The sequence below is a fragment of the Triticum aestivum genome, chromosome 2A (genome assembly GCF_018294505.1).
Source record: "Triticum aestivum cultivar Chinese Spring chromosome 2A, IWGSC CS RefSeq v2.1, whole genome shotgun sequence".
Taxonomy (NCBI): Eukaryota; Viridiplantae; Streptophyta; class Magnoliopsida; order Poales; family Poaceae; genus Triticum; species Triticum aestivum.
Genome location: NC_057797.1, coordinates 719,206,852 through 719,222,592, shown reverse-complemented (window position 1 = coordinate 719,222,592; position 15,741 = coordinate 719,206,852).

The window sequence follows — 15,741 nt, the reverse complement described above, 5'->3', positions numbered from 1 at the left end:
AATACCTCGTTCAATCTCGTTACCGGCAAGTCACTTTACTCGTACCGTAATGCATGATCCCGTTACCAGACACTTTGTCACTTTGAGCTCATTATGATGATGCATTACCGAGTGGGCCCAGTGATACCTCTCCATCATATGGAGTGACAAATCCCAATCTTGATCCGTGTCAACCCAACAGTCACTTTCGGAGATGCCCGTAGTATACCTTTATAGTCACCCAGTTACGTTGTGACGTTTGGTACACCCAAAGCACTCCAACGGTATCCGGGAGTTACACGATCTCATGGTCTAAGGAAAAGATACTTGACATTGGAAAAAACTCTAGCAAACAAACTATACGATCTTATGCTATGTTTAGGATTGGGTCTTGTCCATCACATCATTCTTCTAATGATGTGATCTCGTTATCAATGACATCCAATGTCCATAGTCAGAAAACCATGACTATCTGTTGATCAACGAGCTAGTCAACTAGAGGCTTACTAGGGACATGTTGGTGTCTATTATTCACACATGTATTACGATTTCCGGATAACACAATTATAGCATGAATAAAAGACAATTATCATGAACAAGGAAATATAATAATAATCCTTTTATTATTGCCTCTAGGGCATATTTCCAACAGTCTCCCACTTGCACTAGAGTCAATAATCTAGTTACATTGTGATGAATCGAACACCCACGGAATTCTGGTGTTTATCATGTTTTGCTCTAGGGAGAGGTTTAGTCAACGGATCTGCTATATTCAGGTCCGTACGTACTTTACAAATACCTATGTCTCCATTTTGAACATTTTCACGAATGGAGTTGAAGCGACGCTTGATGTGCCTGGTCTTCTTGTGAAACCTGGGCTCCTTGGCAAGTGCAATAGCTCCAGTGTTGTCACAGAAGAGTTTGATTGGCCCCGACGCATTGGGTATGACTCCTAGGTCGGTGATGAACTCCTTCACCCAAATTGCTTCATGTGCTGCCTCCGAGGCTGCCATGTACTCCGCTTCACATGTAGATCCCGCCACGACGCTCTGCTTGCAACTGCACCAGCTTACTGCCCCACCATTCAAAATATACACGTATCCGGTTTGTGACTTAGAGTCATCCAGATCTGTGTCGAAGCTAGCGTCGACGTAACCTTTTACGACGAGCTCTTCGTCACCTCCATAAACGAGAAACATTTCCTTAGTCCTTTTCAGGTACTTCAGGATATTCTTGACCGCTGTCCAGTGTTCCTTGTCGGGATTACTTTGGTACCTTCCTACCAAACTTACGGCAAGGTTTACATCAGGTCTGGTACACAGCATGGCATACATAATAGAACCTATGGCTGAGGCATAGGGATTGACACTCATCTCTTCTATATCTTCTGCCGTGGTCGGACATTGAGCTGAGCTCAATTTCACACCTTGTAACACAGGCAAGAACCCCTTCTTAGACTGATCCATATTGAATTTCTTCAATATCTTATCAAGGTATGTGCTTTGTGAAAGACCTATGAGGCATCTTGATCTATCTCTATAGATCTTGATGCCTAATATATATGCAGCTTCTCCAAGGTCCTTCATTGAAAAACTCTTATTCAAGTAGGCCTTAATGCTGTCCAAGAGTTCTATATCATTTCCCATCAAAAGTATGTCATCTACATATAATATGAGAAATGCTACAGAGCTCCCACTCACTTTCTTGTAAACACAGGCTTCTCCATAAGTCTGCGTAAACACAAACGCTTTGATCATCTCATCAAAGTGAATGTTCCAACTCCGAGATGCTTGCACCAGCCCATAAATCGAGTGTTGGAGCTTGCACACCTTGTCAGCATTCTTAGGATCGACAAAACCTTCCGGCTGCATCATATACAATTCTTCCTTAAGGAAACCATTAAGGAATGCCGTTTTGACGTCCATTTGCCATATTTCATAATCATAGAATGCGGCAATTGCTAACATGATTCGGACGGACTTTAGCTTCGCTACCGGTGAGAAAGTCTCATCGTAGTAACCCCCTTGAACTTGTCGATAACCCTTAGCGACAAGCCGAGCTTTATAGATGATCACATTACCATCCGCGTCTGTCTTCTTCTTAAAGATCCATTTATTTTCTATGGCTCGCCGCTCAACGGGCAAGTCAGTCAAAGTCCATACTTCGTTTTCATACATGGATCCTATCTCGGATTTCATGGCTTCTAGCCATTTGTCGGAATCCGGGCCCGCCATCGCTTCTTCATAGTTCGAAAGTTCACCGTTGTCTAACAACATGATTTCCAAGACAGGGTTGCCGTACCACTCTGGTGCGGAACGTGTCCTTGTGGACCTACGAATTTCAGTAGGAGCTTGATCAGAAGTATCTTGATCATCATCATTAACTTCCTCTCTAATCGGTGCAGGCACCTCAGGAACATTTTCTTGAGTTGCGCCTTTTTCCGGTTCAAGATGTAATACTTCATCAAGTTCTACTTTCCTCCCACTTACTTCTTTCGAGAGAAACTCCTTCTCTAGAAAGGATCCATTCTTGGCAACAAAGATCTTGCCTTCGGATCTGAGGTAGAAGGTATACCCAATAGTTTCTTTAGGGTATCCTATGAAGACGCATTTTTCCGACTTGGGTTCGAGCTTTTCAGGTTGAAGTTTCTTGACATAAGCATCGCATCCCCAAACTTTTAGAAACGACAGCTTAGGTTTCTTCACAAACCATAATTCATACGGTGTCGTCTCAATGGATTTCGACGGAGCCCTATTTAAAGTGAATGCGTCAGTCTCTAAAGCATAGCCCCAAAAAGATAGCGGTAAATCGGTAAGAGACATCATAGATCGCACCATATCTAATAGAGTGCGATTACGATGTTCGGACACACCATTTCGCTGAGGTGTTCCAGGCGGCGTGAGCTGTGAAACTATTCCACATTTTCTTAAGTGTGTGCCAAACTCATGACTCAAGTATTCTCCTCCACGATCTGATCGCAGGAACTTGATTTTCCTGTCACGTTGATTCTCAACCTCACTCTGAAATTCTTTAAACTTTTCAAAGGTCTCAGACTTGTGTTTCATTAAGTAGACATACCCATATCTACTCAAGTCATCAGTGAGGGTGAGAACATAACGATAGCCACTGCGAGCCTCAACACTCATTGGACCGCACACATCAGTATGTATGATTTCCAATAAGTTGGTTGCTCGCTCCATCGTTCCTGAGAACGGAGTCTTCGTCATTTTACCCATGAGGCATGGTTCACACGTGTCAAATGATTCGTAATCAAGAGACTCTAAAAGTCCATCAGCATGGAGCTTCTTCATGCGTTTGACACCTATGTGACCAAGGCGGCAGTGCCACAAGTATGTGGGACTATCATTATCAATCTTACATCTTTTGGTACTCACACTATGAACATGTGTAGCATTACGCTCGAGATTCATTAAGAATAAACCATTTACCATCGGAGCATGACCATAAAACATATCTCTCATATAAATAGAACAACCATTATTCTCGGATTTAAATGAGTAGCCATCTCGTATTAAACGAGATCCTGATACAATGTTCATGCTCAAACTTGGCACTAAATAACAATTATTAAGGTTCAAAACTAATCCCGTAGGTAAATGTAGAGGTAGCGTGCCGACGGCGATCACATCGACCTTGGAACCATTCCTGACGCGCATCGTCACCTCGTCCTTCGCCAGTCTCCGCTTATTCCGCAGCTCCTGCTTTGAGTTACAAATGTGAGCAACTGCACCGGTATCAAATACCCAGGAGCTACTACGAGTACTAGTAAGGTACACATCAATTACATGTATATCACATATACCTTTGGTTTTGCCGGCCTTCTTGTCTGCTAAGTATTTGGGGCAGTTCCGCTTCTAGTGACCACTTTCCTTGCAATAAAAGCACTCAGTCTCGGGCTTGGGTCCATTCTTTGGCTTCTTCTCGGCAGCTTGCTTGCCGGGCGCGGCAACTCCCTTGTCGTCCTTCTTGAAGGTTTTCTTACCCTTGCCTTTCTTGAACTTAGTGGTTTTATTCACCATCAACACTTGATGTTCCTTTTTGACTTCTACCTCTGCTGATTTCAGCATTGCAAATACTTCAGGAATGGTCTTTTCCATCCCCTGCATATTGAAGTTCATCACAAAGCTCTTGTAGCTCGGTGGAAGCGACTGAAGAATTCTGTCAATGACCGCGTCATCCGGGAGATTAACTCCCAGCTGAGTCAAGCGGTTATGCAACCCAAATATAGTGAGTATGTGCTCACTGACAGAACTGTTTTCCTCCATCTTACAGCTGAAGAACCTGTGGGAGACTTGATATCTCTCGACCCGGGCATGAGCTTGGAAAACCATTTTCAGCTCTTCGAACATCTCATATGCTCCGTGTCTCTCAAAACGCTTTTGGAGCCCCGGCTCTAAGCTGTAAAGCATGCCGCACTGAACGAGGGAGTAGTCATCGGTACGTGCCTGCCAAGCGTTCATAATGTCTTGTTCTGCAGGAAGAACAGGTGCGTCACCCAGCGGTGCTTGTAGGACATAATCTTTCTTGGCAGCTATGAGGATGATCCTCAGGTTCCGGACCCAGTCCGTGTAGTTGCTGCCATCGTCTTTCAGCTTGGTTTTCTCTAGGAACGCGTTGAAGTTGAGGACTACGTTGGCCATTTGATCTACAAGACATATTGTAAAGATTTTAGACTAAGTTCATGATAATTAAGTTCATCTAATCAAATTATTCAATGAACTCCCACTTAGATAGACATCCCTCCTGTAATCTAAGTATAACATGATCCGAGTTAACTAGGCCGTGTCCGATCATCACGTGAGACAGACTAGTCAACATCGGTGAACATCTTCATGTTGATCGTATCTTCTATATGACTCATGCTCGACCTTTCGGTCTTCTGTGTTCCGAGGCCATGTCTGTACATGCTAGGCTCGTCAAGTCAACCTAAGTGTTTGCATGTGTAAATCTGTCTTACACCCGTTGTATGTGAACGTTGGAATCTATCACACCCGATCATCACGTGGTGCTTCGAAACAACGAACTGTCGCAACGGTGCACAGTTAGGGGGAACACTTTCTTGAAATTATTATGAGGGATCATCTTATTTACTACCGTCGTTCTAAGCAAACAAGATGCAAAAACATGATAAACATCACATGCAATCAAATAATAATAGTGACATGATATGGCCAATATCACATAGCTCCTTTGATCTCCATCTTGGGGCTCCATGATCATCTTGTCACCGGTATGACACCATGATCTCCATCATCGTGTCTCCATGAAGTTACTCTCCAACTATTACTTCTACTACTAAGGCTAACACGTTTAGCAATAAAGTAAAGTAATTTACATGGCGTTTCTCAATGACACGCAGGTCATACAAAAAATAAAGACAACTCCTATGGCTCCTGCCGGTTGTCATACTCATCGACATGCAAGTCGTGATTCCTATTACAATAGCATGAACATCTCATACATCACATATATATCATTCATCATTCATCACAACTTTTGCCATATCACATCACAGAACACTTGCTGCAAAAACAAGTTAAACGTCCTCTAATTGTTGTTGCAAGTTTTACGTGGCTGAAGTAGGGTTCTAGCAAGAACGTTTTCTTACCTACGTGAAAGCCACAATGTGATTTGTCAACTTCTATTTACCCTTCATAAGGACCCTTTTCATCGAATCCGCTCCAACTAAAGTGGGAGAGAAAGACACCCGCCAGCCACCTTATGCAACTTGTGCATGTTAGTCGGTGGAACCGGTCTCACGTAAGCGTACGTGTAAGGTTGGTCCGGGCCGCTTCATCCCACAATACCGCTGAAGCAAGATAAGACTAGTAGCGGCAAGAAAGTTGAAAACATCAACGCCCACAACAAATTGTGTTCTACTCGTGCAAGAGAACTACGCATAGACTTAGCTCATGATGCCACTATTGGGGAACGTTGCAGAAAACAAAAATTTTCCTACGGTTTCACCAAGATCCATCTAGGAGTTCATCTAGCAACGAGTGATTGGATTGCATCTACATACCTTTGTAGATCACGCGCGGAAGCGTTCAAAGAACGGGGATGAGGAAGGCGTACTCGACGTGATCCAAATCACCGGAGATCCTAGCGCCGAACGGACGGCACCTCCGCGTTCAACACACGTATGGTCAGCGTGACGTCTCCTCCTTCTTGATCCAGCAAGGGGAAAGGAGAGGTTGAGGAAGATGGCTCCAACAGCAGCACGACGGCGTGGTGGTGGTGGAGCTGCAGTACTCCGGCAGGGCTTCGCCAAGCACTATGGAGGAGGAGGATGTGTTGGAGAGGGAGAGGGAGGCACCAAAGGCGTGGTGTGAGAGGCCCTCCTTCCCCCACTATATATAGGGAGCCTAGGGGGGCGCCGGCCCTAGGAATCTCCTAGGGCGGGGGGCGGCGGCCAAGGGAGGAATCCCTCCTTCCCAACGCACCTAGGAGGTGCCTTCCCCCTTTGGGACTCTTCCCTTATCTCTTGGCGCATGGGCCTCTTGGGGCTGGTTCCCTTGGCCCATATGGACCAAGGCGCACCCCCTACAGCCCATGTGGCCCCCCCGGGGCAGGTGGCCCCACCCGGTGGACCCCCGGGACCCTTCCGGTGGTCCCGGTACAATACCGGTGACCCTGAAACTTGTCCCGATGGCCGAAATAGCACTTCCTATATATAATTCTTTACCTCTGGACTGTTCCGGAACTCCTCGTGACGTCCGGGATCTCATCCGGGACTCCGAACAACATTCGGGTTACTGCATATACATATCCCTACAACCCTAGCGTCACCGAACCTTAAGTGTGTAGACCCTACGGGTTGGGAGACATGTAGACATGACCGAGATCGCTCTCCGGTCAATAACCAACAGCGGGATCTGGATACCCATGTTTGCTCCCACATGTTCCTCGATGATCTCATTGGATGAACCACGATGTCGAGGATTCAAGCAACCCTATATACAATTCCCTTCGTCAATCGGTATGTTACTTGGCCGAGATTCGATTGTCGGTATCCCAATACCTCGTTCAATCTCGTTACCGGCAAGTCACTTTACTCGTACCATAATGCATGATCCCATTACCAGACACTTGGTCACTTTGAGCTCATTATGATGATGCATTACTGAGTGGGCCCAGTGATACCTCTCCGTCATATGGAGTGACAAATCCCAATCTTGATCCGTGTCAACCCAACAGTCACTTTCGGAGATACCCGTAGTATACCTTTATAGTCACCCAGTTACGTTGTGACGTTTGGTACACCCAAAGCACTCCAACGGTATCCGGGACTTACACGATCTCATGGTCTAAGGAAAAGATACTTGACATTGGAAAAAACTCTAGCAAACGAACTATACGATCTTATGCTATGTTTAGGATTGGGTCTTGTCCATCACATCATTCTTCTAATGATGTGATCTCATTATCAATGACATCCAATGTCCATAGTCAGGAAACCATGACTATCTGTTGATCAACGAGCTAGTCAACTAGAGGCTTACTAGGGACATGTTGGTGTCTATTATTCACACATGTATTACGATTTCCGGATAACACAATTATAGCATGAATAAAAGACAATTATCATGAACAAGGAAATATAATAATAATCCTTTTATTATTGCCTCTAGGGCATATTTCCAACAGTCTTCCACTTGCACTAGAGTCAATAATCTAGTTACATTATGATGAATCGAACACCCATGGAATTCTGGTGTTGATCATGTTTTGCTCTAGGGAGAGGTTTACTCAACGGATCTGCTATATTCAGGTCCGTATGTACTTTACAAATACCTATGTCTCCATTTTGAACATTTTCACGAATGGAGTTGAAGTGACGCTTGATGTGCCTGGTCTTCTTGTGAAACCTGGGCTCCTTGGCAAGTGCAATAGCTCCAGTGTTGTCACAGAAGAGTTTGATTGGCCCCGACGCATTGGGTATGACTCCTAGGTCGGTGATGAACTCCTTCACCCAAATTGCTTCATGTGCTGCCTCCGAGGCTGCCATGTACTCCTCTTCACATGTAGATCCAGCCACGACGCTCTGCTTGCAACTGCACCAGCTTACTGCTGCACCATTCAAAATATACACGTATCCGGTTTGTGACTTAGAGTCATCCAGATCTGTGTTGAAGCTAGCATCGATGTAACCTTTTACGACGAGCTCTTCGTCACCTCCATAAACGAGAAACATTTCCTTAGTCCTTTTCAGGCACTTCAGGATATTCTTGACCGCTGTCCAGTGTTCCTTGCCGGGATTACTTTGGTACCTTCCTACCAAACTTACGGCAAGGTTTACATCAGGTCTGGTACATAGCATGGCATACATAATAGAACCTATGGCTGAGGCATAGGGGATGACACTCATCTCTTCTATATCTTCTGCCGTGGTCGGACATTGAGCTGAGCTCAATTTCACACCTTGTAACACAGGCAAGAACCCCTTCTTAGACTGATCCATATTGAATTTCTTCAATATCTTATCAAGGTATGTGCTTTGTGAAAGACCTATGAGGCGTCTTGATCTATCTCTATAGATCTTGATGCCTAATATATATGCAGCTTCTCCAAGGTCCTTCATTGAAAAACTCTTATTCAAGTAGGCCTTAATGTTGTCCAAGAGTTCTATATCATTTCCCATCAAAAGTATGTCATCTACATATAATATGAGAAATGCTACAGAGCTCCCACTCACTTTCTTGTAAACACAGGCTTCTCCATAAGTCTGCGTCCAAACGCTTTGATCATCTCATCAAAGCGAATGTTCCAACTCCGAGATGCTTGCACCAGCCCATAAATCGAGCGTTGAAGCTTGCACACATTGTCAGCATTCTTAGGATTGACAAAACCTTCCAGCTGCATCATATACAATTCTTCCTTAAGGAAACCATTAAGGAATGCCGTTTTGACGTCCATTTGCCATATTTCATAATCATAGAATGCGGCAATTGCTAACATGATTCGGACGGACTTTAGCTTCGCTACCGGTGAGAAAGTCTCATCATAGTCAACCCCTTGAACTTGTCGATAACCCTTAGCGACAAGCCGAGCTTTATAGATGGTCACATTACCATCCGCGTCTGTCTTCTTCTTAAAGATCCATTTATTTTCTATGGCTTGCCGCTCAACGGGCAAGTCAGTCAAAGTCCATACTTCGTTTTCATACATGGATCCTATCTCGGATTTCATGGCTTCTAGCCATTTGTCGGAATCCGGGCCCGCCATCGCTTCTTCATAGTTCGAAGGTTCACCGTTGTCTAACAACATGATTTCCAAGACAGGGTTGCCGTACCACTCTGGTGCGGAACGTGTCCTTGTGGACCTACGAATTTCAGTAGGAGCTTGATCAGAAGTATCTTGATCATCATCATTAACTTCCTCTCTAATCGGTGCAGGCACCTCAGGAACATTTTCTTGAGTTGCGCCTTTTTCCGGTTCAAGAGGTAATACTTCATCAAGTTCTACTTTCCTCCCACTTACTTCTTTCGAGAGAAACTCCTTCTCTAGAAAGGATCCATTCTTGGCAACAAAGAAATTGCCTTCAGATCTGAGGTAGAAGGTATACCCAATAGTTTCTTTAGGGTATCCTATGAAGACGCATTTTTCCGACTTGGGTTCGAGCTTTTCAGGTTGAAGTTTCTTGACATAAGCATCGCATCCCCAAACTTTTAGAAACGACATCTTAGGTTTCTTCCCAAACCATAATTCATACGGTGTCGTCTCAATGGATTTCGACAGAGCCCTATTTAAAGTGAATGCGTCAGTCTCTAAAGCATAGCCCCAAAAAGATAGCGGTAAATCGGTAAGAGACATCATAGATCGCACCATATCTAATAGAGTGCGATTACGACGTTCGGACACACCATTTCGCTGAGGTGTTCCAGGCGGCGTGAGCTGTGAAACTATTCCACATTTTCTTAAGTGTGTGCCAAACTCATGACTCAAGTATTCTCCTCCACGATCTGATCGCAGGAACTTGATTTTCCTGTCACGTTGATTCTCAACCTCACTCTGAAATTCTTTGAACTTTTCAAAGGTCTCAGACTTGTGTTTCATTAAGCAGACATACCCATATCTACTCAAGTCATCAGTGAGGGTGAGAACATAACGATAGCCACTGCGAGCCTCAACACTCATTGGACCGCACACATCAGTATGTATGATTTCCAATAAGTTGGTTGCTCGCTCCATCGTTCCTGAGAACGGAGTCTTGGTCATTTTACCCATGAGGCATGGTTCACACGTGTCAAATGATTCGTAATCAAGAGACTCTAAAAGTCCATCAGCATGGAGCTTCTTCATGCGTTTGACACCTATGTGACCAAGGCGGCAGTGCCACAAGTATGTGGGACTATCATTATCAATCTTACATCTTTTGGTACTCACACTATGAACATGTGTAGCATTACGCTCGAGATTCATTAAGAATAAACCATTTACCATCGGAGCATGACCATAAAACATATCTCTCATATAAATAGAACAACCATCATTCTCGGATTTAAATGAGTAGCCATCTCGTATTAAACGAGATCCTGATACAATGTTCATGCTCAAACTTGGCACTAAATAACAATTATTAAGGTTCAAAACTAATCCCGTAGGTAAATGTAGAGGTAGCGTGCCGACGGCGATCACATCGACCTTGGAACCATTCCCGACGCGCATCGTCACCTCGTCCTTCGCCAGTCTCCGCTTATTCCGCAGCTCCTGCTTTGAGTTACAAATGTGAGCAACTGCACCGGTATCAAATACCCAGGAGCTACTACGAGTACTGATAAGGTACACATCAATTACATGTATATCACATATACCTTTCGTTTTGCCGGCCTTCTTGTCCGCTAAGTATTTGGGGCAGTTCCGCTTCCAGTGACCACTTTCCTTGCAATAAAAGCACTCAGTCTCGGGCTTGGGTCCATTCTTTGGCTTTTTCTCGGCAGCTTGCTTGCCGGGCGCGGCAACTCCCTTGCCGTCCTTCTTGAAGGTTTTCTTACACTTGCCTTTCTTGAACTTAGTGGTTTTATTCACCATCAACACTTGATGTTCCTTTTTGACTTCTACCTCTGCTGATTTCATCATTGCAAATACTTCAGGAATGGTCTTTTCCATCCCCTGCATATTGAAGTTCATCACAAAGCTCTTGTAGCTCGGTGGAAGCGACTGAAGGATTCTGTCAATGACCGCGTCATCCGGGAGATTAACTCCCAGCTCAGTCAAGCGGTTATGCAACCCAAACATAGTGAGTATGTGCTCACTGACAGAACTGTTTTCCTCCATCTTACAGCTGAAGAACTTGTCGGAGACTTGATATCTCTCGACCCGGGCATGAGCTTGGAAAACCATTTTCAGCTCTTCGAACATCTCATATGCTCCGTGTCTCTCAAAATGCTTTTGGAGCCCCGGCTCTAAGATGTAAAGCATGCCGCACTGAACGAGGGAGTAGTCATTGGTACGTGCCTGCCAAGCGTTCATAATGTCTTGTTCTGCAGGGAGAACAGGTGCGTCACCCAGCGGTGCTTGTAGGACATAATCTTTCTTGGCAGCTATGAGGATGATCCTCAGGTTCCGGACCCAGTCCGTGTAGTTGCTGCCATCGTCTTTCAGCTTGGTTTTCTCTAGGAACGCGTTGAAGTTGAGGACTACGTTGGCCATTGGATCTACAAGACACATTGTAAAGATTTTAGACTAAGTTCATGATAATTAAGTTCATCTAATCAAATTATTCAATGAACTCCCACTTAGATAGACATCCCTCCTGTAATCTAAGTATAACATGATCCGATTTAACTAGGCCGTGTCCGATCATCACGTGAAACGGACTAGTCAACATCGGTGAACATCTTCATGTTGATCGTATCTTCTATATGACTCATGCTCGACCTTTCGGTCTTCTGTGTTCCGAGGCCATGTCTGTACATGCTAGGCTCGTGAAGTCAACCTAAGTGTTTGCATGTGTAAATCTGTCTTATACCCGTTGTATGTGAACGTTGGAATTTATCACACCCGATGATCACGTGGTGCTTCGAAACAACGAACTGTCGCAACGGTGCACAGTTAGGGGAAACACTTTCTTGAAATTATTATGAGGGATCATCTTATTTACTACCGTCGTTCTAAGCAAACAAGATGCAAAAACATGATAAACATCACATGCAATCAAATAATAATAGTGACATGATATGGCCAATATCACATAGCTCCTTTGATCTCCATCTTGGGGCTCCATGATCATCTTGTCACCGGCATGACACCATGATCTCCATCATCATGATCTCCATCATCGTGTCTCCATGAAGTTGCTCGCCAACTATTACTTCTACCACTAAGGCTAACGCGTCTAGCAATAAAGTAAAGTAATTTACATGGCGTTTCTCAATGACACGCAGGTCATACAAAAAATAAAGACAACTCCTATGGCTTCTGCCGGTTGTCATACTCATCGACATGCAAGTCATGATTCCTATTACAATAGCATGAACATCTCATACATCACATATATATCATTCATCATTCATCACAACTTTGGCCATATCACATCACAGAACACTTGCTACAAAAACAAGTTAGACGTCCTCTAATTGTTGTTGCAAGTTTTACATGGCTGAAGTAGGGTTCTAGCAAGAACGTTTTCTTACCTACGTGAAAGACACAACATGATTTGTCAACTTCTATTTACCCTTCATAAGGACCCTTTTCATCGAATCCGCTCCAACTAAAGTGGGAGAGACAGACACCTGCCAGCCACCTTATGCAACTTGTGCATGTTAGTCGGTGGAACCGGTCTCACATAAGCGTACGTGTAAGGTTGGTCCGGGCCGCTTCATCCCACAATACCGCTGAAGCAAGATAAGACTAGTAGCGGCAAGAAAGTTGACAACATCAACGCCCACAACAAATTGTGTTCTACTCGTGCAAGAGAACTACGCATAGACCTAGCTCATGATGCCACTGTTGGGGAACGTTGCAGAAAACAAAAAATTTCCTACAGTTTCACCAAGATCCATCTAGGAGTTCATCTAGCAATGAGTGATTGGATTGCATCTACATACCTTTGTAGATCACGCGCGGAAGCGTTCAAAGAACGGGGATGAGGAAGGCATACTCGACGTGATCCAAATCACCGGAGATCCTAGCGCCGAACGGATGGCACCTCCGCGTTCAACACACGTACGGTCAGCGTGACGTCTCCTTCTTCTTGATCCAGCAAGGGAAAAGGAGAGGTTGAGGAATATGGCTCCAACAGCAGCACGACGGCGTGGTGGTGGTGGATCTGCAGTACTACGGCAGGGCTTCGCCAAGCACTATGGAGGAGAAGGATGTGTTGGAGAGGGAGAGGGAGGCACCAAAGCCATACAATACCGGTGACCCCGAAACTTGTCCCGATGGCCGAAATAGCACTTCCTATATATAATTCTTTACCTCCGTACCATTCCGGAACTCCTCGTGACGTTTGGGATCTCATCCGGGACTCCGAACAACATTCGGGTTACTGCATATACATATCCCTACAACCCTAGCGTCACCGAACCTTAAGTGTGTAGACCCTACGGGTTCGGGAGACATGTAGACATGACCGAGATCGCTCTCCGGTCAATAACCAACAGCGGGATCTGGATACCCATGTTGGCTCCCACATGCTCCTCGATGATCTCATCGGATGAACCACGATGTCGAGGATTCAAGCAACCCCGTATACAATTCCCTTCGTCAATCGATATGTTACTTGCCCGAGATTCGATCGTCGGTATCCCAATACCTTGTTCAATCTCGTTACCGGCAAGTCACATTACTCGTACCGTAATGCATGATCCCGTTACCAGACACTTGGTCACTTTGAGCTCATTATGATGATGCATTACCGAGTGGGCCCAGTGATACCTCTCCGTCATATGGAGTGACAAATCCCAATCTTGATCCGTGTCAACCCAACAGTCACTTTCAGAGATACCCGTAGTATACCTTTATAGTCACCCAGTTACGTTGTGACGTTTGGTACACCCAAAGCACTCCTACGGTATCCGGGAGTTACACGATCTCATGGTCTAAGGAAAAGATACTTGACATTGGAAAAAACTCTAGCAAACGAACTATACGATCTTATGCTATGTTTAGGATTGGGTCTTGTCCATCACATCATTCTTCTAATGATGTGATCTCGTTATCAATGACATCCAATGTCCATAGTCAGGAAACCATGACTATCTGTTGATCAACGAGCTAGTCAACTAGAGGCTTACTAGGGACATGTTGGTGTCTATTATTCACACATGTATTACGATTTCCGGATAACACAATTATAGCATGAATAAAAGACAATTATCATGAACAAGGAAATATAATAATAATCCTTTTATTATTGCCTCTAGGGCATATTTCCAACAGGGGGGCGCCGCCCCGCTCTCCTTGTCCTATTCGGACTAGGGGAGGGGGCGTGGCCCTTGCCTTGGCCGCCTCTCCTCTCTTCCACCAAGGCCCACTAAGGCCCATTAAGTCCCCGGGGGTTCCGGTAACCTCCCGGTACTCTGGTAAAATCCCAATTTTACCCGGAACACTTCCGATATCCAAACATATGCTTCCAATATATCAATCTTCATGTCCTGACCATTTCTAGACTCCTCGTCATGTCCGTGATCACATCCGGGACTCCGAACAACCTTCGGTGCATCAAAACATATAAACTCATAATATAACTGTCATCAAAATGTTTAAGCGTGCGGACCCTACGGGTTCGAGAACTATGTAGACATGACCAAGACATGTCTCCGGTCAATAACCAATAGCGGAACCTGGATGCTCATATTGGCTCCCACATATTCTACGAAGATCTTTATCAGTCAGACCGCATAACAACATACGTTGTTCCCTTTGTCATCGGTATGTTACTTGCCCGAGATTTGATCGTCGGTATCTCAATACCTAGTTCAATCTCGTCACCGGCAAGTCTCTTTACTCGTTCCGTAATACATCATCTCGCAACTAACTCATTAGTTGCAATGCTTGCAAGGCTTAAGTGATGTGCATTACCGAGAGGGCCCAGAGATACCTCTCCGACAATCGGAGTGACAAATCCTAATCTCGAAATACGCCAACCCAACAAGTACCTTCGGAGACACCTGTAGAGCACCTTTATAATCACCCAATTACGTTGTGATGTTTGATAGCACACAAGTGTTCCTCCGGTAAACGGGAGTTGCATAATCTCATAGTCATAGGAACATGTATAAGTCATGAAGAAAGCAATAACAACATACTAAACGATCGTGTGCTAAGCTAATGGAATGGGTCATGTCAATCACATCATTCTCCTAATGATGTGATCCCGTTAATCAAATGACAACTCATGTCTATGGCTAGGAAACATAACCATCTTTGATCAACGAGCTAGTCAAGTAGAGGCATACTAGTGACACTCTGTTTGTCTATGTATTCACACATGTATCATGTTTCCAGTTAATACAATTATAGCATGAATAATAAACATTTATCATGAAATAAGGAAATAAATAATAACTTTATTATTGCCTCTAGGGCATATTTCCTTCAGAAGGAGAGGTGACTCGAGGAGGGAGAAGAGAGTATGACGGAGGAGGAAGACGGAGCGAGGAGGGGCCAGCCCGCGGCGAGTGGAGGGAGGACAGAGGAGGAAGGCGAAGCAAGGAGGGGTCGGCCAGCGGCGACTAGAGGGAGGATGGAGGAGGAGGCCGGTACCGAGTCCAGCGAGGAGGAGGAGGTGGCGGCAGA